Source organism: Artemia sp. Qi Xiang Cuo, chromosome 11 (genome assembly GCF_049724085.1).
Source record: "Artemia sp. Qi Xiang Cuo chromosome 11, ASM4972408v1, whole genome shotgun sequence".
Classification (NCBI taxonomy): Eukaryota; Metazoa; Arthropoda; class Branchiopoda; order Anostraca; family Artemiidae; genus Artemia; species Artemia sp. Qi Xiang Cuo.
Window position 1 is genome coordinate 47,383,695 of NC_142804.1, and position 24,744 is coordinate 47,408,438.

The 24,744-nt window shown below is 35.7% G+C and overlaps 1 protein-coding gene across 2 annotated transcripts in view; it reads left to right on the top strand.

Annotated features, from left to right (window-relative positions):
* Positions 1-3,616: 3,616 nt before the first annotated feature.
* Positions 3,617-24,744, top strand: part of LOC148947057 (protein zyg-11 homolog) — a 67,138-nt gene continuing 46,010 nt past the window's right edge. Inside the window, exon 1 of one of the 2 annotated variants that reach the window (XM_089096849.1) lies at positions 3,617-3,636. The gene's annotated coding sequence lies outside the window, so the exon portion shown is untranslated. Of the gene's footprint in view, positions 3,637-3,841; positions 3,991-24,744 lie in introns of those variants that run through there. The other variant, XM_089096848.1, reaches the window with a different exon arrangement.

Here is a 24,744-nt window from a genome sequence, read left to right on the forward strand (position 1 = left end):
AAATCCAACTTTCGGAATAAAATGTTGGTCAATCCAAAATGATGAGCATGAGGCAGAAGTCCTTGCCGAAACGTATCAAAAGCTTAAAGTTCAAAATGGCAGAAGTTCAAACGCCTATTACTCAACAAGTTATTTGGAAAAACGCAGCACTAAGAGTAATTGACTAGACCTCTTCAATAGAAGACTTAAATATGATCTTTGATGCAGCAGATATGATAATAGTACCAGGAGAAGACAAAATAAGATAAACTTGGGCAAAGAAGTCGAGGGAGAAGTGCCACCAAAACTTGTTATTGCTGTACAATGAACTATAAAAAAGGGATTTTCAAGTGTGCGGAAAAAGCAACTATTAAGCTAACTAGGGAAAAAGGTAAACCTATCAAAAAACACTCTTCTTACAGACCTTTTTCTATACTCCCAGTAGTCAGAAAAGTCATGGAAAAGATGATCTAAAAGAGACTTGAATGATTTGCAGAAAATAAACTATCTCTTCCCGCCATCACAAACAGGTTTAAAAAGTGATTCTCAGCGCTTAATGGAATGATTTATCTCGAAGAAGTCGCCCGAACAGTTTTGGAACAAAGTCAAATTTTACTAGTCAGATTGGTGATTGGTGGAATTTAAAGCTGCATATGGTAATATAAACAAAGAGAAGTTATGCGCAATTCATCTTTTGATAGATTTCCCAGAGCTATTTGTTCTTCATATTGGGAATTACCTAACCAGCAGATGGGTAAGTAATTCCAAATAGGCCGATCTGACCTATCCTACCCTCAGGGTTTGGATAAGTCAGTCAATTTCATCTGTTAAAAGACTTATGGTAGGAATACCCCGGGGATCTCCTTTTAGCCCTCTGATTTTCTTGCTTTTGATTTCAGACTTTGAACTTTCAAATTCAACAATAATCAAACGCGAATTTGTCGATGATGTCGCTATTTGTAACAAAACTAACACAGTAGTGCTAAAGACTCTCCAGAATGAATGTCTTAGAATGGCTTTGAGGCTTTACCACCACACAGAGGGAGTTAGAGTTTGCCAACTAGCCGGAATTCTGTCTATATTTGAACAAAGCCAAATGCTAACAGTATGGTACTTCATAAGAAATTAGACATATTTCTCAATCGACCTGTTCGAAGATATATTGCTCGAATACCTGCTATATCGGTTAACATTCAAAAAAGTGTCAACACAACGTTCGAGGAGAATCAGCGCATATGATACAAATATTTCCAAATGTCCAACTTGGAAAAATGACATATTAGCCTTCCCTTGTCTTCCAATTCCACGTGCATGGATGGTACCCCAAGTCAAAGTGTTTCTCCAATTAATTGCTGACGAGATACATAGTATCCCTCCGGCAATAAATCAAGCAAAATTCCAGTTTGATTTTTTCCTACAATTCCTATATGAGTGACTGTTTTTTGATGAGAAGTTAGTAGTAGTACCAGTCCACGAAAATGTAGGCCTCAGACTCTTCCCCTTATTTTTTTTATGACTTACTTCCGCAGCCTAAATGAAACCAAAATGTAATGAAGCATTACAAAGAACTTAAAATGGGGTTTTCTTAAGATATGGCTTGCCAGTAAGTGTTTCAACAGAGATTTGTATCCAGCCCACAAAAGATACTTCATATTCTGCCGGTAGTTTATAAGATTTCTCAGTGAAACAGGATTTTCTTCATGCAACTGGATTTTCTGCACAGACATTCATCTTCAGCAAAACTTCTTGTAATTATTTAAAGTATTTCTGACGTCATTCATATGTTAAATGCTGAAAAGATTCGACTACGGAAAAAACACTTAAATGTAAAATTCGACTACTCCAAGAGTCTAAATCACTGCTTTCGAACTAAAAGTCCATCAAGGTATCTACAACAGTAAAAAGGTTTTTTTCATACTAATAAAGGAATTTTTCTTGATTGAAATTTGTCAATATAGAAATTTGCTGATTGACTAAGTTCCATGATTTCCTGGAAACTTGTACGGATGGGTTCGTAATAACTGGCAAAGCAGCAGCTTCTGCAACCATCCCTCTACTAAACTTCTACATCTTGAAACTACTACCCGACGGTTTCTTTATTATCGCGACGGAAATAGCTCCAAATACGAGGCTTTTGAAAGCGAATTCAATAATTTAGAGCTGGAAAAAATACACCAAAACTTTTGAAGTTTATTCATCTCCTTTTTATGTTAAAATTGAGTCTGTCCTTGAAAATCTCCAAATGGATCTGATTGACATACAGTGCAATAAATGAATGTAAACGCATATTTGTAAATTCAGAATCAAAAATACATTTTTATCTAACTTTTACGTCACAAAAGAAAAATTATCCAATTACAGAAATTTGGCACAAAAAGTTGTCAGCACTTTTGGTTCAACTCACACCTGCGAGTAATTTTTTTTCTAAAATGAAATCGACCAAACACAAAAGACGCAACAAAACATAACGGACTTTAACCTTCAACACCATTTACGATATGCAAATACCCAAATTGAGGTCGATTTGCAAATGTTAAGTGAAAAAGGGGAGAAATAAATACCACACTAGTGAAATAAATATTTTTCTATGATTTAATTTTTTTTATTTCGTTATTTTTTTTTAGTATTGTATATTTTTGACAATGTTTATTTAGTATCATTATTGCTATTATATCATCTATGTTTATACTTAAAAATATTAGTAAACATAATTAATGAAAATTCATTATTTTTCAATTTGTCACTCCAAAAAATATCTATAATAGGTCAAAATAAAATATGGGTATACATAATTTTATATGCGGCCCGCGGAGTTATGATGCATCCAAAGTGACCCACAGTATAATTTGGCTTGTCCACCTAGAAGAGCAAAAGGCAAGACTCACCGTCATGGAATGGAGCATGTGAGGACAACCGAACTTTCGTCAGACCAACTATGAAGCCATAAGAACCTTGTATGATGTGAGTTCGAGTGGTATTGTGGTATTTGCCAATTAATTGATAATCATTTAATTTCTTAAACCACATTGGCCTGACATAACATAAAGAAAGAAAAACGAGCAAAAATGGGGTTTTTAAAGGCCAAATGAAAAATACTAAAAAAACACAACAAAGCAAATATTTCGAGAGGACAAACGCCTCTCTTCTTCAGCGCGAAACAAAATAGTGTATCCAAGGTAAGTGCCAAAGGATACTAGTTGTTCGCTAGTATCCCTCGATGGCAGTTCATAATTTTTTGGATTTTGTGCAAATCGCGGATATTGGCGAATAACTCACTTTTATGGCTGTTAGGTATTTGGTTTTAATTCTTATATTTTTTGGCTTTTATTGAATTTTATTCATCTTTTAAGTTTTTGGTTTTTTCTTTGGTTTTTTAGTTCTTTTCACATTGACTTTCCGCGTTTTTTTTCAGCACTTTCCTTAGATACATTATTTCGTTTCGCGCTGAAGAAGAGAGGCGTTTGTCCTCTCGAGATATTTGCTTTGTTGCGTTTTTTCAGTATTTTCATTTGACCTTTAAGAACCCCATTTTTGATCGTTTTTCTTTCTTTATGTGATTGATAATCTTGAAAATTTCAAGGATTGTTTGTGCGGTCAAGAGGACCTCAAGGCAACAAAAAATACTAGTAAGTACATCGTACTTGCTAGTAGTAAGTAGTAAGTACTAGTAAATTGATCAAGTTAGAAAAGCCGAAAAATATTTTATTTCCAGTTTTATGGATAAAACTTTGTCTCCAATTTATCCAAAAAGTTTTTCAAGAAATTTTAGCTGTCTTGATTTCTCTATCAGTGCTTTAAACGATGGAATTAGACATTCTGTTTTGCAGCATTACCTGGTTTTTGTACATTGAGTTTCAGATCCTCCAGTTTTTCTTTTGGAAACCAGAAACATAACTGTTAGAAAATATTTTAGGAAAAAGTTCTTTTCTGGGTGATGGAAAAATACTTTTTAAGAAGCAAGATGCGAAGAAACAGAAGAAAAGGAAATTATCCCATATTTTTTTTGTAAAGGTAGAAATCAGCTAGGAAATATATCGTTATAGTCTTTCCAAACATAATAACTAGGCCTACTGCTGCCACAACCCATGGGCTACGATATTTAAACAAGCTATTGCAATAGGGAATATTTGCAGCTGCACATGTATCATTAGGCCTATAGACTTCATAGCCTATAGTCTCCAGAACAAAGCACTTTAAGATTCAGCAACTGATTGCCATTCTAAAATAGGCTAGCCTACTTATTTATAGGACTATCATTCCTTGAGCTGCATTGATAAAATTGAAATCCCTCTCCATAGGCTAGTGGTCAAAAATATATTCTGAACAGTATATAGCCTAGGCTATACAATGAACTTACATATAATTTTCTAGGAAGAAAGTGAATGTATCACTTTATGCTCATTCCAAATATAATAATAGCCTAGCCTCCAGGGTAAGTTCAATTTTGAGCCCTTAAAGGGGCCCCAAAAGGTAATTTATTGCATTGTCTAGCGTAGTTTTTAGAATGTGACGTAGGCTAGCCTAAAGTTAAAAAATTAGTTAGAGCTCAGAATGAAACAGTTCATGGTAATAAACTGTATAGAAGGAGCCGTAAATTTTTACTAAATCATATTATTGACTTACAAATAAAGTAAACATAGGGTAAGACACCCAGTAGTCGGACACTTTAATCACTTTGAAAACTTTTTGACATTTAAACTACTCTAATTACTGTATTATACCACCTAGAAACTTAATTTTGTATCAAAAAATTTCTGAAGAATTTCTGAACAAGTAGGTTACTAATTCAAATAGTTTCACTTGTACAGTGCCGCCTATTTTTGAATTTACTAACAAGTGACAATTCTGCCTAAACTCCGACATACAAAGGGCTCATTGTAAATTAGCTATTAAAATAGTATAAAAGATTCTGTCCGAGAATAGGCAGGTGGCCGACTACTGGGTGTCTTACCCTACCACTTGATGCGTTTTTTATGCTCTTTCCAAATATAATAATCATTTTGGTAAAGTTCTACCAAATCATATTATTGAGTTAGGAATAAAGTGAATACACCATTCAATGCCTTTTTTATGCTGATTACAAATATAATAATCATTTCTATCGGAAATGAATTTCAGCCCCCCCTATATATGCCAATTCAGGGTTAGGTTAGGTTGTAGAAATATATACCCTGAATTGGCATATATAGGGGGGGGGGCTGAAATTCATTTCCGATAGAAATGATTACTATATTTGTAATCAGCATAGAAAAAGGCATTGAGTGGTATATTCACTTTATGCATAAGTCAATAATATGATTTGGTAAAACTTTACCATCATTTTTGTTAGAAATGAATTTTACCCCCACCCCTCTATACCAATTCAGGGTATATATTTACACATTAAGGGGGTGGGGGTAAAGTTTAAACTTACCTCCCATTTGCATCAGAAATAAAATTTGCCAACACCCCCCCCCTAATGTGCAAATATATACCCTGAATTGGTATGTATAGGCTAAGGGTGGGGGTAAAATTCATTTCCAACAAAAATGATTATTATATTTGGAAAGAGCATAAAAAAGGCATTGAGTGGTATATTCACTTTATTTGTAAGTCAATAATATAATTTGGTAAAAATTTACCAAAGGAGCAGCTCCAATGTTAACTGAAACTCTAAAAAACAGAATTTTGATAACAATAGATACATCAAAAGGGTTGACTTTATATGCTGATTCCAAATATATAAGATTCATTAAGTTTAATATTAACCATCAAAAGCTATAAGCCTGGGGAAATTTGCCTGATTTTTGAAAAAAGGAGAGAACATCCCCTGAAAGTCAAGGAATCTTATTATGAATTGTACCATCAGATTTAGGATATCAAATAACCTTACTGTAGAGTTTTCAAGCTTCCATCTTTAAAAATGTAGAATTTGTATTTATGCCAGAAGAAAGATCACAAATATGTGTTTACTTATTTATTTTTCTTTGTTCTTCCCTGAGGTGATGGTATCAAACCAATGGTCCTAGAAGATTGGGAGAGGGCTCATTTGAACAGAAATAAAACGTTCTAGTGCTCTTTTTCAGTAACCAAAAATATTACAGGGCAACTAGCTCCCCCATGCCTTTTTTCCACAATATTATCTAATCAAATCTTGAGATAGACATTGTGTTCAGTAGAGTTGAAAAGTCCAATAACTATGTTTTGCAGATGACCTGACCCCCCCCCCCCTCCCCACAACCCTTGGAGGAAGGGCTGCAAGTTATGAAATTTGCCCATTGTTTACACAGAGTACTTGTTATTGGGAAATATACAGACATTTTCAAGGGGGAGAGGGATTTTCTGCATGGAGAACTTCCCATTATGATAGAAGTTTCCAGGGGAAATTTTACATAGGAGAAATTTGCCTGAAAACATATACAAAATTTGTTTTATTGTCTTCCATTCTCATTGGCACCCATTTTACATGTGTAGATGTTCCATAAAAATAACAAGTTGTTTTTCAAATGAAAGTATGCTCAGCAGTATTTTTCAGGCAGAATCATCCACAATAAACATTATGGAGAGAATTTACAGCAAAGATAGAATTGCCTGGGGTGATTTCCTAGGAGAGGGGGAGAATTTTACATGGGAGAAACTTTCTATAGAGGAAAGTTTTTATGTGGAGAGATTTTCAATAGAGGGGGAGGTAGATTTCCTGCAATTATTTGAAAAACAAATCAGAAGTTAAATTAAAAAAAAAACAAGAATTTTCTACTGAAAGTAAGGAGCAACATTCAAACTTGAGACAAACAGAAGTTATTGTTTCCATATATGAGGGGGATGTCCCCTCCTCAACACCCCACTCTTTATGCAAAAGTTCAACCCTTTGTCCCAATTCTTTAACAGTGATTCCTGAAACATGAGAGCTGTTTGATTAAAGTCAGGAACATTTTCCTTACCTACTTTCACTAGAAAAAACTTGTTTTCTTATTTAATTTAATTATTATTTTTGCAAATTATTACCCATTACTTTAAAGTAATATATTCCAAATGCATTGATGATTCCAGATACATACGGTCTAATTCAATAAGTATTTAAATTTACAAAAGTATGATGTGTTTTCATAATTTATGTATTTGGAGGTGCATTTTCTGTCCAATAAACTTTGCTGTGGCATAACAATGGCAAATAGAGAAATTAAGCAATAAATAACCAATTGCTAATCTTTTTGGAAAAGAAGCTAAATTGTGCAATGTTTCAATTAAGGAAATTATAGAAATTTGTTTTTGTTCTGGAGTGAACCTATAACTCTCTTCAGGCTTATAGGTTCTAAGATTGAGAAAACTAGCAATGTAATGCATCTGGTATATACTCCTTATCCCTGACCTCTTGTAGCTTTTTGTCAAAGAGCACTATAGCCTCAAAACCCCTTAGGGGGTTTTCTTAGCAGGTGCTGCAAAAATATTCTGTATATATTTGTCAATTAAAATTATCTTACCTTAAACACACTAGGCATGGATGTTTGGACCTTCAAGGTCAACAAAGCTTTCTGAGTTATTGATTTGGTGGTGAATATAGCCAAGTTTTAACAGACCAGAGTAGGCTCCCCACCAGTTACTTGTTATTGTTGAATGTGGGTTTAGAGGGACTAAAATTGCTCTGTCCCTTCTCATAGTCTCAACACCTTCTTGGAGAGGGACTATAATTTTTTTTGCTGACCCTTTCAATCCCTCTAAATACCCAAATTTGGCTGAGAGACCTCCCCAGTCTTATTTCTGACAAACCAAGACACTTTCATATATTTCAATGATGATGCCCTCACCTCCTATGGGGTCTTGGTGTTCAACCCAATGCTGTAGCATCTCACCACAAAAATATCTCTGGTCTACACTTGCTTGGAACCCAATCTGTAGCTCTTACATAACAAGACAATGCTCCCACAAGTCACTTAACAAATGATAAATAAACATCATTAATTTATTAGTGAGTAACCCTACAACTAGTTAGTGCCTTGCAGGAAACTTGCCTCTCTGTCACTGACAGAGAAGTTGTATTTTTTTTTCTCAGTTTCTTCTTTGCAATCCAAGCAGATTTGTTATATAACTGTGTGTTATTTGGTGATGTGTAATGTGTACATGGAGTATGGTAGTGAGACCACTCTACTGCTGTAGACAGCACACCACAAGCCCTTAGAATACAAAAAAGGAAAATAAAAGATAAATTAGTTACATAAACCATTAGATACAAACTATTTAATTTTTAAAATTAGTTTATTGAAAAAAATTTAGTTTCCTTTGCAAATTCCTTTTGAGCCCTTACAGTAATACCTTGTTTCCTTATTTTTTTATTTAGCATAGTTTCTAATTGATTTTTAAAAGTAAAAATATTTTGAAAACCTACCATTTGATGCTAAGAAGATATTTTATTTTCTAGATTAAGTGTATATTCTATACATTTAAGGCCCAAATTGAAAAAATAACCGTAAATACAAGCTAAAAAAAGTAATAGATATTAAGTAATGTAAACTAAAAGAAAAAAAAACATGCATGAAAAATACTATATAAATATAAACTGAAAAAAAGTACAAAATATTAACTAATGTAAACTAAAAGAGCAAAAAACATACCTGAAAAAAATAAAAGTAGATATAAGCTGAATAAAGCAATAGGCATAAATTAATGTGAACTAAAAGAAAAACTATACATGAAAAAGATAAATCTTGGCATCATTCTTTTCAAAAAAATTAGAATCTACTTCAACATACCTGCAGGTACATCTTTTTCCAATTGACATGACCTGTTAAATGAATTTGGTAAACCATGCTGATATAATAGATTTGGTAAACCACTCTGATGTTTTTCTATGCCTTCTTCTGTTTATTTCCTGTCATTTCTGTTTAATGAAAGTAATCTGTAATTTGTTCTATTCACTATTGCTTGGTTACTGCAAAGCTATTGCACAGAAAACACACCCTTTACTGCAGAAATCAGGAAATATTTGAGATATTAGGACAATATTTACAAATTCAAAAAGTACTCATAAAATTAACCAGTAATAAAAATTTGACCTATATATTTTTTTACTCTTAGCTTTTTGTAAATTCCCTAAGAAAATACCAGAACAAAGTGTCATAAAGTACAAAAATGATGATTTTGATGGCATTATTATAATCTTTCCAACATTATTAGTAGCTTACTATACAATTGTAGAATGAGGATTAATGACTCATTTGACAAATTTATTTTTTACCTGTCTGCAGACCAATTATGACTTCACCAAAAAAATTGTAATTTGTATTTAAATGCCAAAAATTTTTGGGTACCATGTCTTACTACATTGGGCTTACTACATGTTGAAGGTTGGTTAGGCCCTGTCTAGAGGGCCCTGTGTAGGATGTTCTTTGATATAAGTAATAAAATTATTTGATCTCTTTGGCATCATACCATATGGTCAGTTACATTTTTGCCTTTCAGCTCCTCAGTTTTGCTAGGCAACAGCTCTAAATTTCCTTATGGGTAGTTTTTTTTTTAAAAAGCATTTTTCTTTTTTTGGCTTTGCAACTTTAAGCTTCCCTCTATAATTTATACATGGAATATGTCTTCAAGATATTTACTATTGTATTGCACTATTAGCTTCATTTTTGTAATCAACCAGCCTATGAACTCCAGTTTGGCAGCACCAGTTTGGTGGAAATTAATACCATTTATGGAATATATACTTGGTGAATATTGATTTAGGATATTTATTCTACAATCTTTAGGATTTTCAATAATTATTGTTTCATTATATAGGACAATTCCCAAAATAACCATTATTTGATCCTGAGCTGAGTTTAGTACAGCATGTTTATATTGCTAAAGATGGGGTTAAGGAGGATTTGCAAGGGTATGGACATGGGGGCCCTAATATTTTTGCTTTATTTGCACAGATTAAAAATCATCTCACTACTCCAATTTAAGGTATGGCATCCAGCATTTTTGTGAAATTTACTTAATATATTTTGGATTTGGACACATATATGCCAATATTAGTTTCATATTTCTAATTAGCAACCTTAGGAATGTTCAAAAATCAATTGTGGCAGAAATCAAACTCTTCACAAAATCTGTACTTAGCATATGCTATTTAGGATATTCATGCTCTAAACTTATTGATTTCAATAATTGACATTCAATAGCTTAGAATAAATCTCTGAGGGATTGTATGTTGAAAGAGCTACAACATTTCTATATGTGTGAATCTGGGGATGGACGTTAGAAGATACATGGCCTAAATGCTTAGGGCCCAGTCATATTGATGGGAATAATCTTGCATGCTAGGGTGTATGTCCACCATTTATGAAATATATACTTCATGAATTTATATTTTGGATGTTGAACTGGCAATATTAGGCTCAGTTCTACTATCAGCTGACTCAGAAATGCCAAAAATCCAATATATTGCAGTTTACTAGTATTTTGTAATGTAATTTTGTGAAATAGAATTCTATGATCCAAAATTTTAATATATTTTTTTAAACTTGGCGTTTGATTTTTGCTTAAGTCTGTATTTAAGGTTTTGGTTTTTGCTTGATGATAAAAAAAATCTGAGGCCACTATTGCAAGATAGATGTTTAAAATACCAGTTAGCTGATATTTCACCAGGGCTTATGTGTTAGACCTGGTTACAATTAGGTTGCGTGTGTGGGGGGGGGGGATTTTCAATATATATGATTGGGTGAACCAAAGTTGGGCTACTAAGCCCATTGACCATTGCAATATAGAGATGTTTGGTCTTGTTTAGGGAATAGTTTGGTAATGATTGTAAATATTTAATTGTTCAAAATTATTAAGGTTACTTAATGATAAATCACAATACACTAAGCATATTTCACAAATGAGAGCTGGTAAGGTTGTTGATTATAAATCTGAGGCTGACACTGTAATTAGCGGCAGAAATCGTAATAAATTAATTAGATATCTGATGGGTTCTGACAAAAGCTGTCAACTAAAGATTTATTTTGTTGTTTATTACAAATCTGAGGCTGGCGTTGAACTTTGTTGAAATCAGAGTACTGCAGGTATTTAATACATGCATTGGCAAAGGATCAAGATTGGGATTCTTGAAACCATAATCCTCTTCAGCCCCCCCCCCATCTCTTCAACTTCTGACTTCACATTCATAGAAATTTATTGCCTCTTTTTGCTTGGGATTATTCAGAAATGGCTTTAATATAAATCATTGGCCTTAAGATAATGGTTAACATAACTGGTTTAATATAATCATTTAATATAAATCATTGGCCTTAATATAATGGGTTTAATATAATAATTTAATATAAATAAAATTGGTATGAATACAAGTAATTGAAAATCCTTAAAGCCACTGTGTGATTATCCTAAATTAAAAATGCCAAGCATTTGTTTCACAATGGGTGTTTGATTTCTATCAATGCTGATATTTCATGATTTTGAGCATGTTGATTCTAAATTGGAGGCTACTACTTCAACATAGAAGTCTGATGTTAAAACTTGTTAGATAAACATTTTATGAATTGTTTTTGATTTTTACCAACTTTTATATATAAGGTTTTCCAAACTTATTTATGGCATATCCTAGGCTAGTATTCCAATTTAAATCAAATGTCAAAATACAGTAAATACATAAAATAAAATAAGAAAATGAAAAATATGTTTAAACAAGACAGTCAACTTAAAAAAAACCACTATAGTTTAACATATGTTAGGTCCTTTCATTTCATTTTTACTGTCTTAAATAAAAGTTTTACCTATTTTGATATTTTCAGTTCATTGTACATATAAATGGGAAGGCAGTGTTGCCTAAGAAATTACACACTGTAAATAAACCACTTGTTTCTTATAGGGCGTTTGAATATCCACCAAAGTTAAAGCATGGTAAACAGTGTGCAGATTTCACAATTCACAAATCATGTTTGAATTCCACAAATTTAAGTATTTAAAGGTTTCTAAACCTTGTCGTTTTTTACAAATCTGAGATTGTTTTTGCACTATAACAGGTCAAAATCAAAATGAGGTGGGTTCATTTTTTTTCACCAATGTGAAAGTCACCACAACTGCCCCTAGTGTAACAATGCTCATAATGCAATTTCTTCTACAACTTATATAGTCAGTACTTCCACATCAGTACTTCCAATCTAATGGTTCCCAATATTACTGCATATAACAAAGCCATTCTGATCAGGCATATCCCTATCCCGATTAAACCTACAGCAGGAATGGTCTTGTCACTCTTTTTTCAATATTGTTCAGGAGTTGTGCGTATTTTTTCAAGTTCTATGCAGCATTACTTAAATTTTGTAAGAGCAAAGACTTAAGTATTAAACCTGTTTGTGACACCAGGTCGTCTGCTTGTTCTGATGCTGTGAAATCTTTAAAGGAGAATTATGAGGAAATTAAACATTGTTTAAATCTTTTTAGAGGAAATAAAATACTATAAACAAGATTTACACCTAACAGTACTGAAACACGAAATATTGCAATTTAAGACCTTTTTAATTAAAGAAAAATATTATTTTGCCTCTATCCATGTTGTCATATATTCAGGAAAATAACGTTATCACAACCTTCCCTTTTATAAATATTAATTAAAAAAAACTTTTTCCACAAATTAAGTTTTTCAAGGAAAAGTTAAGATCTCCTCCATTAAACCAAAAATGAGGAAATACAATCGAATAATCTACCAAGCATAAAACTACCACAAATCAGCATCAATAAATAAATGAAACCCAAAACGAAAGAAATTACAATAGATAACCAAGTCAAACCCAAAACGAGTAGAAATTAACATGGTTAGGGCTCACAACCCCTATGCCTTCTCAAGGCCAGAACATAATTTGCATTTTACTGAAAAAATACAAATGAATGTGCATTGTCAGTTTAATATGCATATGCTCATATTTAGTCCTTAAAATCTTAATAATTTTTTTATTTATTAAAGTTATAAAAGTGAAAACATTTACAATTTTTTTTCAGTAAAGTGCAAATTATGTTATAACCTTAAGAAAGCATAGGGGTTGTGAGCCCTCATCACGTCAATTTCTGCTCGTTTTTAGTTTGACTTGGTTATTTATTGTAATTTCTGTTCGTTTCGGTTTTCATTCATATATTGATGCTCATTTGTGGTAGTTTTACACTTGGTAGATTAGTTGATTCTATTTTTGCTCATTTTTGGTTTAATGGTGTTCTTTACTTCTCCTTGAAAAACTTATTTTGTGGAAAAAGTTTTTTTTAATTAATTTCTGTTTGTCTATATTGACTAATTAAAAAAAAAAAATTTCTGAAAAAGAAGTTTTCAAAAGAAAAGTAAAGGACATATTAAACTGAAGATCAGCATATACAAATACCTGTTAAAATTCAAACTAGAAACAACAAAAAATTACTATTAAAGAATAAATGAAACCCAAATTAAATAAACAATCATAGCAAAAAAACATACAATAGGTACTAATATAAATGAATAAATCACAAGAAATTACTATTAAAGAATAAATAAAGCCTAAAATGAACAGAAATCAAATAAAAAATCATAGCAAAGAAACATACAATAGATACTAATATAAATGAATAAATAAATCTTAAAACAAGTGAAACTTAAATTGAATTTGCAAATCAAGCTTGAAACAAACAAAAATCACTACAAACAAATGTTTGGGTTTTGCCTCCTTCTCTCACTGTAAAAGTCTAAAACCTACCGCGTCATTGGCTTCATTGCATCATTGGCTAAAACCTACTGGGCTGTGTCGACTCCGGAGTTTTTGTTATTTGATCTTCAAACGATTTTGAGCAAAAGGGCTATCTCATAATTTAGATAGGATGCATTTGATTAAAAATGGCTTTGGGAGGAGGGGGGGGGCAAGTTGCCTTCTGATCACTTTTGACTCTTAGTAAGAAAACTAGAAATTCCGATTTACAATCGAGTGAGCCCCCTCCGAAGTTTGTGTGACCATCCCTTCCATAAAAACTTCATTTATCCCTGGGGCAAAATTTACAACACTTGCATCCAGGTTCTGGGAGGGGGGGAGGGGGCTGTGTTATCTCTGGAGTTCTTGTTATATGATTTTTGGCCTATTTTGAACAAAATGGCTATTTAAAAAATTCGATCGGACGTATTTGTGGAAAAGAGGGTTGGGGGGGGGGGTACAATCAGATCACTTTCGACTCTTAAAAACGGAATTAGAACTTTCAATTTTTAATCATTTGTGTCCCCTCCAAAGTTTATATGACAACCTCTTACATAAAAAGCTATATACCCCCAGAGCATAAGCTACAACGCTTCCCCTGGAATCCTTGGGGGGGGGGCATGTTGACCCTGAAGTTTTGTCATCTGAATGTTGGACTGTTTCAAACAAACTGGCTATCTCAAAATTTGACTGGATACATTTGGGGAAAAGAGGGTGTATGAATGGGGGGGGGTAGATACCCACCAATCACTTTTGACTCATGAAATGATTAAATGAGCCACCTCCAAAGTTTATACAACCATTTCTTGCACAAATACCTTCTATGCTCCCAGGGCGTAACTTAAAACACTTGCCCCTGGGCTCTGGGGAGTTGTATTGAGTTTTTGTTATCTGATGTTTGAACTATTTTTAAAACAATGGTTGTCTCAAAATTTTTATCAGATGGGTTTGGGGAAAAAAGGGTGTGTGGGGCTAGTTGCCCTTGGATCTCTTTTGACTCTTAAAAAGTGAAATAGAACTTTTAATTTCCAATCAAATGAGCCCTCTTTGAAGTTTATACAAGCATGCTTTTCATAAAAACCATATATGCCCCCAGGGCATAACTTAAAACGCCTGCCCCTGGGCCCTGGGGGTCTTTGTGTACACCAGAGTTTTTGTTATCTGACCTTTTAAGTATCCATAACAAAATGGTTATCTCAAAATTTTTATCTGATGCATTTGGGGTAAAAGGGCGTGGGGGGGGGGGGCTAGCCGCCCTCCAATCACTTTTGACTCTTGAAAAGGGAAATAGAACTTTCACTTTCCAAATAAATGAGACCTGTTTGAAGTTTATGCAAGCATCTCTTCCATAAGAACCATATATGCCCCCAGAGCATAACTTACAATGTCTGCCTCTGGACCCTGGGGGGTTGTGTTGACACTGAAGTTTTTGTTATCTGACCTTTGAACTATTTTTAACAAAATGGCTATCTCAAAATTTCATCTGATGTATTTGGGGAAAAAAGGGTGTGGGGGCTAGATACCCTCCAATCACTTTTGACTCTTAAAAAGTGAACTAGAACTTTCAATTTCCAATCAAATGAGCCCTCTCTGAAGTTTATATGAGCATCACTTCCATAAGAACCATATATGTTCCCAGGGCATAACTTACAACGCCTGCCCCTGGGCCCTGAGGGAATGTATTGACACCGAAGTTTTTGTTATCGGATGTTTGAATTATTTTTAAAAGAAATGGCTATCTCAAAAATTTTATTGACGGGGTTTGGGGAAAAAAGGCCGTGGGGGCTGGTTGCCCCAGACCTCTTTTAACTCTTAAAAAGTGAACTAGGACTTTCAATTTCCAATCAAATGAGCCCTTTCTGAAGTTTATACAAGCATCCCTTCCATAAGAACCATATATGCCCCAGGGCATAACTTACAACGCCTGCCTTTGGGCCCTGGGGATTTGTGTTGACAACAGAGGTTTTTGTTATCTGACCTTATGATTATTTTTAACAAAATAGGTATTTCAAATTTTTATCTGATGTATATGGGGAAAAACGGGTGGGGGGTATAGCTGCCCTCAGATGTCTTTTGACTCTTAAAAAGTTAACTAGAACTTTCAATTTCCAATCAAATGAGCCCTCTCTGAAGTTTATATGAGCATTCCTTCCATAAGAACCATATATGCTCCCAGGGCATAACTTACAACGCCTGCCCCTGGGCCCTAAGGGAATGTATTGACACCGAAGTTTTTGTTATCGGATGTTTGAATTATTTTTAAAAGAAATGGCTATCTCAAAAATTTTATTGAAGGGGTTTGGGGAAAAAAAGCCGTGGGGGCTGGTTGCCCCAGACCTCTTTTAACTCTTAAAAAGTGAACTAGAACTTTCAATTTCCAATCAAATGAGCCCTTTCTGAAGTTTATACAAGCATCCCTTCCATAAAAACCATATATGCCCCAGGGCATAACTTACAACACCTGCCTTTGGGCCCTGGGGATTTGTGTTGACAACAGAGGTTTTTGTTATCTGACCTTATGATTATTTTTAACAAAATAGGTATTTCAAATTTTTATCTGATGTATATGGGGAAAAACGGGTGGGGGGTATAGCTGCCCTCTGATGACTTTTGACTCTTAAAAAGTTAACTAGAACTTTCAATTTCCAATCAAATGAGCCCTCAGAAGTGTGTATAAGCATCCCTTCCATAAGAACAATATATGCCCCCAGGGCATAACTTACTACGCCTGCCCCCGGGCTCTATGGGGTTGTGTAGACACCAGAGTTTTTGTTATCTGAGTGTTGAACCATTTTAACAAAATGGCTATATCAAATTTTTATCTGATGCATTTGGAGAAAAAGAGCAGGGGGGGGGCGAGCTGCCCTCTTATCACTTTTGACTTTAACTTACTTATATACTTGGGCATAACTTACAGCTCCTGGCCCCAGGCCCTGGGGAGTTGTGTTTACACCAGAGTTCTGTTATCTGACCTTTTGACTATTTTAACAAAATGGCTATCTCGAAATTTTATCTGACGAATTTGGGGAAAAAAGGGTGTGGGAGGTTTGCTGCCCTCTAATCACTTTTGATTCTTAAAAATTGAACTAGAACTTTCAATTTCCGATCAAATGAGCCCTCTCTAAAGTTTATACAAGCATCTCTTCCATAAGAACCATATATGCTCCCAGGGCATAACTTACAATGCCTGTTCCCGGGACCCTGGGGAGTTGTGTCAACACTGGAGTTTTAGTTATCTGACCTTTGAACTATTCTTATCAAAATGGCTATCTCAAATTTTTATCTGACGCATTTGGGGAAAAGGGATGTGCATATTGTGAAGACTATTGAAAGTATAAAAAGAAAGTGGGAGTGCCAGAGAATGCTTTCATGAAGCATGTCTCAAGCCACTGGCTGACGATTGGACTTGCCCTTTCTAGAATCATGCAGCAGTGGCTGACAATCTTAGAATACTTCCTGAACTTCATGACAAGAGAGAAAAAACTGAAGAATCATCTGTCCACTCCCAAATTTCGGAAGATTGTGGCTTATATCAAAAGTATGATGATGAAGGCCCAACTCGAGTTTGTTCTTGCCTCAGTAGAACTGTTCATGAGTTTCACCCAACTGTTCCAGAAAAAAGAGCCTCTCATTCATGTTCTGCACTCAAAGATCAAAAGACTAGTTGTGACGCTTTGTAGACGGGTCTTTACTCCAGATTTCGTGACCAAGACTGAACATTTATCACCAGAAATGTGGAACCTTGCTGAAAAATTTGCAGAAAAGCCCATAGTTTCAGAAAGTTTGGAACAAGCTTTTGGTGAGAGAGCAACACTGAAGGACAAGGCCATTTTCTATGTCAATGTGCGAAAACATTTTTTGCAGGTATTTGCCATATCTTGAACAAATGTCCTCTGGAAAAGGATGGTTTTCTAGAGGCTTTATGCTGTTTGAGTCTGATCAATATGAAGGATTCAAGAAGCATTGCAGACATAACGGTTGTGGCACGCGAGATTGCGATTGGAGTAAGCTCAGACGTCGCCCAGGCTGAGTGGCTGCTTTTGCGAACGAAAACTGGACCCCATGAGGACATTACTCGGATTGATCATTTTTGGAGCCATTATTTTGGACTGATGAATGAGTGCGGAAACAGCAAGAACCCGGAACTTACCAAGCTTATCAAAGTGGTGCTGACGTAGTCACATGGCAGAGCAGATGTTGAGTGTGGGTTGTTGTGCTCTGGTAGGGTTCTCGGTGAAGACCAGGCGTTAATGTCTGAACGCGTTCTGGATGCGAGACTCATGGGATATGCCACGTTGAGGCTTTATGGTGGAAAACCAGAACTGTTTGTTATTATAAAAGAGCTGTTGAATTTTGCACGTTCTGCATGGTCCTGGTATCAACAAAATCTAGATGAAAAGAAAAAAGAAGAGCTTTCCAAGAAGGAGAAAGCAGCTTTCGAAGAGGACAACAAGCAGAAGTTGCAGGAGGTCCACAACAAAAAGAAAGATATAGAAGACATGGAAAGCAAAAGGAAAAAACTTAGAGCATCCGAGCAAGAAAAGAGAACAGTAGCAGATACTTTACTTCAGAAAGAAACCAACAGAATCAGGAAGCGACCCTAGCTGTTTCTTTGCTTGAAAGAGCTGTGAAGCCAGAACAAGCTAAAGAGAGAAGATGGTGGAATCTGCGAGAATGGAGAAGTCTCTTGCAAAGAGAAAAACTGACCTCATGTCAAAATTGATGCCCAAGAAGCAGCAAGAGTCAATTCAATCAGTCAATTGTTGGCACAGTATGTGTATCTGATTTTTTGCTGTTTTTTTACTATTTGTACACTTTGTATTTGAAATAAAAAAAAAAATGCAGAAACTTGGGAAATGATGAATTTTTGTGACCAGGCATCCCACACCATCTACCACAGATCTGATCCCAAGGACTTCCGAATCCTATATTTTGCCTATATTTGGGCCCGGGAAATCCTATAAAAATAGGACAGAGCCTATAATTTGAATCAAACCGACCTGTCCAAACCTTGCAGCAGTATTAATAGTGGTAATAGCATGTATATCTTACCTTTTCATCAGTTGAACATTCCTTTTATGATGTCCCAGAAGTTTCACCTTGACATGGTAAGCCATTCCAAAGATATTGCTGATTTGTTCTTTTGACCCCCTTTTGATGCCCTTTTCATCTACATACTCTAAGCCTTACAAGTTTTTGCAATTGAAGTAGTAGTTCGAGTAGTTTAGCACCATTAGCAGTATTAGTAAACGTAGCATTAAGTATTATCTGAAAGTTCCAACTTAATACCAAAATCTATGCTTGAGATACGCCGTTTTCACAATGTGCTTGAACATAGTATGTTTTTATTTAGTTAAAACTCCCCCTCAATACTCTGTCAAATTTCCAACTTCATATGCTTAGCCTTAATTGTACTATTATCATAGTAGTAGTGGTATTAGGGGGAACAGTAGTAGCAGCAATAGTGTATTATTATTATTAGCAGTAACAGTAGTAGCAGCAGTATTAATAGCAGTAGTAGCAGGTACATTTTGCCTTTTTGTCAAATGAATATCCCACTCATGATACCCCTGAAGTTTCCTCTTGATGCAATAATCCGTTCTAGAAATTGCTGATGCACCCATATTATCAATATGTATTCACATAGTATGTTTTGATTTAGTTCAATGTTTCACCTCTACATTTCCTCAGATGTTTATTTCAATGTCCTCAGCCTTAGTAGTACTCACTACAGAAGTAGTAGTTTTAGTGATAGTGGTGGTAGTAGTAGTTGTGGTAGCAGTAGTTGTAGTAGTAGGAGCGTGCAAATATTGAATGAATGAATATTTATTTCCCATCATGTAGTTAAACAAGCAAACGCGATGGAGTATTATGAAAATAAAAGAAAGAAAAGAAAGAAAAAGGACGAGCTATGAACACATAACATAAACATCAAAACAAAATCAAAATAGAGTCATTTTACAGGGGTGTGAAGATGGCCGGTTTGATAAACGTTTGAACCGAGAGTTCCCTGCAAGGAGGGGCTCCGTAACACCGAAACGTCGAAACACATAACCGTTTCTAAACCATATAGGGATTGGTAGAATGTACTTCGCAAACTTGATGTAAGGTTTCTGCAGAGATTGATTATCAACATTGGTCAAAACATCCCAAAAAGGCGTTAGATACCAGTATATGCGGAAGGGCAATACTATTGTACAACTTGGCCAGTAGCTTATGTTTAAGGCTAACTTGCAAATGAACAATACTAGCATATGCTGTACATATTTTTGTCTCAGCATGCTTAATAAGCAGCTTTCTTGTTTACCTAAGGGAAGACCTAATCGATAAACCAAGGTAAACTAGCTCTGATTTAGGGACAATATCTAAAGAACCTAACCGTACGCTTACCGGAACTAAAGAAACAAGACAATTAAAAAATAACACTTGTAACTTAGCAACGATAATAGATAAATCTTTGCTAGCATAGTGAGTTGCAAGCTCATCAAAATTGCATTGTAAACTGGTAATGGAAAAGCACAGGTTCAACAGGTTGTCGGCATAATAAAGTACAGATGTATCAACACCTTTAGATACACAGCTAGTAAGAAGATCAACCTGGGCAGGGAGAGCGGCATTATTATAAATGGTCGGAGGTTATTGCTCCTTGTTTTATACCAACGTAAACTAGGAGGTTTTCTTCAGTAAACGAGACACCGAGTTTCAACAAGACTTTCAGATGGTGATACATGTAGTAAAGAGGCACTATAACGTACAGGATTACACCGCGGTTATATAATTCAAGCATTGCGTGAGAACGGAGAAGTGATCCAAAGGGATTTGTCACATCATATGCACCTAATATCAACTTATTCCCTAAAGCCTCTGTATCTTGAAAAATAGAACATACACTTCGTAAAGCAAGGAAACATCCTAGCCCTGACTGAAAACCAAACTGAAATGGGAGCATAGTACAACGCACAATACCAATATTAAAAATGATCTGAAAAAGCAATGATGAATGGCTATATAACATATCACTCCTGGCCATAAGATGCTGTGCACATATACTGTCCGCTCCTGCAGAAAACTTTTTTTTCATAAGTTTATGCACTATCGCCTTAATACCAGACGGCGTAACCATTACCCCATTGGGTCTCGGTTTGGAAACCAGAAGCTTGGACAACTGTGCATCAAAAACACTTTAAGCTTTACTATTTGGCTTTTAAAACTGATTTTCAAAATAGGAAACCCATTCTGAAACTGGTATACATTGGGGACCATCACCAGAATGCACAGTTTTACGAGGCCGGAATTTCCAAAGAGAATGTGGGTCATTCAAACTTTTTCAGCGTTAGGGGTCTTGATAGCAGCTAGATGCTGTTCAAGGACCTTATGGTACCTTTTCTTTGTAAATAGTCGCACAAAGTTCAGTATACCCGACCTAGGCCTTCCGCATTAAATCCATAGACGCAACCACCACTCATCACTTGGGCACACATTTTCAAAGGAAGTGTTATTCCGCCAGCTAGACTTTTCAGTATTCCTTCTCACTTTATTCATGAGGATTGCCACTTTAGTAGTACGCCTAAGACCATGAACAATTTCTTTACAGCATAAACTAATTTGCACTTGCAGCTCACTATTACTCAAACCCGTATTACTTTGAAGAAGATGAAATGGAAACTTAATCTTACTTAATACATGGTCACACGTGGCCTGAAACAATGGCACATTCATTTCCTTCTACATTTTCCGCTGATACCATTTATTTTTGGTTGGGTTGTCCCGTTTGCGGGTTAGGGTGACAGTCAAACGTACAGAAAGATGATTATCATAGGTATCATGGTCATGAGGCACGGTTACAGGGTGGAATAAACTTCCAGAAAACAGCACGTGAATCAGTTTAGATATCAAACTAGCCGTATAAATAAATGTAGTCCTTATCTTTCATTAGAACCGAGAACGAAGAGTGCCAAGAACCATTAGTACCAAGGAGTACCATTAGAACCGTAATTCACTACGTGGGCAATTCATACATGCAAGATCAAAATTGAAGTCTCCGATGATCAGGCATCTCGGGTATGACCTAAGTATCTTCTTAGCACAATTGGATAATTTACGATAAGCAGAGGAAAAAAAGCGTCAGATGCTTGATCACCATAATTAGTCGATAGGTATATGTTTATTATTGCTAAATCACTGATGCCAGCTGCAATAAAGAGATCACTGAGTTCAATGTTTTGAAGCTGAAACCGACAAATTATAGTAAGGCCACTGCTTAGACGGCCACGAGATTTGCGTTGGATTGCACTTGAGATGGCAGTTGACTCCGCATTCTGTACGTTTAATAAAGAAAGTCGCTCTGTCGAAAGGAAATGTTCTTGCAGACACACCACTCCGTCATTCTGGACGAGGGTCTCAATAAGTTGGAGCTTTTGGCTCACTCCACCATTAATGTTCCAAGATATGATAGATAAATCGGTACAACTAGCTAAGTTTAGTGAAGTTATTACCGTGCGGCTTTTCCAGCGTTAGTTTACGATTTTCAGATATATCAGTACAACTAGCCAAGGTTAGTGAAGTTATTACTGTGCGGCTTTTCTAGCATCAGCTTACGATTTTTGGGACATCGATACGAGTAGTAATTGTGCTTCTTCAACTTACAGAAGATGCAACAAAGTTCATTACGGCATGGCGATTCACGCTAGGATCTATGACCTCTTTGAGCACAATGGGAACAAACCTCGGCGTTGCTCAGTCTTTCGCCAAATGTCCATCGGATTGATGGCAATTGTAGCATCTTTTTGGAACGAAATGGAAAAGTTCAACCCAATGCACCTCATACCCGATCTTAACTGGGTTTGATAATGCATTATCTAGATCAGCTTGTGACGAGAAGAACAGCTTAAATGTGCGGGATTCGGTACATTTTTCAGTCTTGGTGCAGTTGGGTACGGCTGAATATAGCTCACTTTCGAATCCCGGGGGGACGTGCTTAACGATACCTATGAATTGCTTAGATCGGACATTGACAACTGTCTCTTAATCATTGGCTTTGAACAAACTGGCTATTTTCTCTGCTCACGGTTTTACTGTCCAAGAGAACTTTGAAATCCGATCTGCCCCTCCGAATCTCAATAGCAGACTTATCAGGAATGATACCACAAGCCGAATCTATAACAGACTTTCTAGCCTCAGCCGTACTGAGGGTTTTGGGGAAATTGTTCACCACGACTGAGTAAAGAAGGGTGGCCTTACCGGATTTCTCGACGGGACTGTGGTCTACAGGAATAGGTAGCTGCTGCATATGTATAACCGCTTTCTCAACTTTTTTGCACATCTCATTAATTTTGCTTATAGCATAAACACCAACTAATTCTGACGAAGCTGGAACTTCCGCAGGATCATAAATTACGAACTTAGGTAGGCTCTTGCGGTCTTTAGCAAATCTTTGCAGCATTTTCCCAATGTCTACCACATTGTCATTTTCTTTCACATGCTTTACGCAATGTTCTTCATAAGCAGCCAACTGAAATAAAATCTTTTTCGCTTCCAGGATAGCCTCCTTTTCGAAAAACTGCACGCAAGATCGTACCAAGGAGTCCAATTTAATTCCTGTCTGCATTGACCAGGTGATGTAATTAACCAGCACATTATGCAAAAATTCACCACTCATTGCTGCACCGTATTCCAAAAGCAATATCCATTTTCAGTCCAAGTCGGTATCGGTGGGAAAAATAACAAGATGCATAGATGCACAAATAACCGAGGGAAGCGTAGGCTCCTACTATCGATTCCCCACAGTTTAAGGAAGACATATTCCCGGAAAGCACTAGGACACTTGCAATAGGTTAGCACCCCTCTTCTGCTTGCTTATTAGTGAAATTTGCGATAATAACTAACTTATCAATCAAAATAAGTTGACAATAATTGCTGTAGGATTATCTTTCACTTGTTGGAATGCTGAGTAATAATTCAGTAATAAATTTATTCAGGTCTGTAATTCCTTGCTAGATATTACGAAATCTAACAAGCTTCTCGGAGATTAAAACTCACTGAAAAAAGCTTACTGGTTTTATATTTAATATCTAATTCTAAACAGATGTTTTCACGTTGAACTCAGAATGAATACTGCCTTTTTGGTCAATTGGTCATCTCCCATATCATTTCCCAAAAGTTCCAAATTAATATACTCAGTCAGTGCTGAATTACGCCCTTTTGACAACCCATATACATATAACATGTTTTGATTTAGTTCAACATTCCTTGAAAGAATCACCTTAATATCCTTCGTATTTTGGGGAAGTAGTAGTCAAACATGCATACTTTTTCTCAATAACTTATACTATACGTAAACCATGAACAAATTGCCTAACTTACAGTCCTTGTCTGGAGGCCTTGGGGCGGAGGGGTTGACATCCCCAAACGCATAATTACTGAACCTTTCAACAGTGCTGAAAAAAATAGATGTCTCAAAACTTTATTTAGATTTTCGTTTTTTTGGAAATGATGGGCTTAGGGGGTTGGGGGCTGGCTGCTCTCAAATCACTTTTGACCCTTAAAAAAGGCACTACAGCTACTAATTTCAAATCACATGAGCCCCATCTGAAGCTTATAAGACAACCCATTACATAAAAACCTTATATACCCCAAGGGTATAACTTGCAGTCCTTGCCCCAGGGCTCTGGGGGATTGTGTCAACCCTGGAGGCATTGTGATATATTCTTTGGACTATTTTGTTTTAAAATGGCTATCTCCCAACTTCAATCAGATGTCTTTCATCAAAAGAGGGGTAGTTAGGGGGGCGGGGCTAGTTGAAGTCCATCAGTTTTGACTCTTAAAGGGGAACTAGATCTTCCAATTTTCAAACATATGAGTCACCTCTAAAGCTTATACAACCATCCCTTCCAAAAAAAATTGTATAACCCTGGGGTATAACTTGCAACCGTTGCCCCAAGGCTCTGGTGGGTTATAACAGCCCCAAAAGCCTTGTTACATGATCTTTGGACTAATTTGAATAAAATAGCTATCTCAAAGTTTTTATTGTCTGCAATCGGGGAAGACGACGTTTGTGTGTTTGTGTGGGGGGGGGGCAGCTGCCCTCTGATCACTTTGACTTTTA